We start from the raw sequence: 1,520 nt of genomic DNA on the forward strand, positions 1-1,520 counted from the left end.
CACAAAGTAATTGAAAATGTAAATGGACAACACGAGGCACTGCCACTGACCAACGGGCACTAGCAAAAGTGCCTTGTCATGCTTACCTTACAACAGCCAACAAATAATTGCTAAAGAATTAGGCTGAGCTGCAAATGTAATGAGCTGCAATATGATGAAGCAGAACAAAGCTAAAGATCAGCAGAATAGTCTATTAAGTTAGTAAACAAATTATGCTATTTAAAAAAAGATTTGTAGGATTATCCCAGACACACGATCGTCTGATAAAATGTCTATTGAGTTATTTAAATATTTTTATGATTTAGCTCTGATTAGAAAACGCTCAACTTATCGTCTTTTGACTTAAAGATAAAGATTTGTAGCTTAATCTCAGACGCACGATCAGACCTAAAGATTAGCTGAAATCTCTCTTGAGCTATTTAAATTAAATTAAATATTTATATGATTTTGCTCTGATAAGAAAATTCGCAGCTCTCGACTTGCAATATTTACTTAAGCAATTTATTGGATTTAAATAAAGATTTGTAGCATAATCCCAGACTCAGGATCGGCCTTAAAAATCAGTTGAAATCTCTCTTGAGTTATTTAAATTAAATTAAATAATTTTATGATTTAGCATTGATAAGAAAATTGTCAACTTATCGACTTGCTATATTCACTTTATCAATATTACAAAGTAGAATTTATTTCGCATTTTTTAGTTTGCAGTAAAGATTAGTAGAATGGAGTTAGTAAACAATTATTCGATTTAAATAATGATTTTTAGCATAATGCCAGACTTAGATCAGTTGAAATCTCTCTTGACTTAATTAAATTAAATAAAATTCAGCTCTGTTAAGAAAACTTCTTGACTTGCAATATTTACTCAAATATTCGATTATTCGAGTTAAATAAATTTAAATTTAAATAAAGACTCAGAAGCAGACTTAACGATCAGTTGAAATCTCCCTTGAGTTATTTAAATTAAATTAAATATTTTTATGATTTAGCTCTGATAAGAAAATTCTCAACTTCTCGACTTGCAATATTCACTTAAACAATTAGTAAACAAGATTTTTAGCATAATCCCAGACACAGGATCAGCCTTAAAGATCAGCTGAAAAATCTCTTGAGTTATTGAAATTAAATTAAATATTTAATGATTTAGCTTAACAACAAATAATTGCTAACGAATTAGGCTGAGCTGCAATGTGTTAAAGGAGAGCTAAAGATCGCAGTAAAGATCAGCAGAAAGCTCTATTAAGTTAGTAAGACCTAAAGTTCAGTTGAAATCTCTCTTAAGTTATTTGAATTAAATTAAATATTTTTATTCTCGACTTGCAATATTCACTCCAACAATTGGTAAACAATTTATTTGATTTAAATAAAGACACAAGCTATTCAAATTAAATTAAATATTTTTATGATAAGAAAATTATCAACTTCTCGACTTGCAATATTCAGCTAAACAATTTATTCGATTTAAATAAAGATTTGTGGGATAATCACAGACTCAGCATCGAAACAAAGTTCTCTCTTTA

The sequence above is a fragment of the Drosophila busckii genome, chromosome 2R (assembly GCF_011750605.1).
Source record: "Drosophila busckii strain San Diego stock center, stock number 13000-0081.31 chromosome 2R, ASM1175060v1, whole genome shotgun sequence".
Lineage (NCBI taxonomy): Eukaryota > Metazoa > Arthropoda > Insecta > Diptera > Drosophilidae > Drosophila > Drosophila busckii.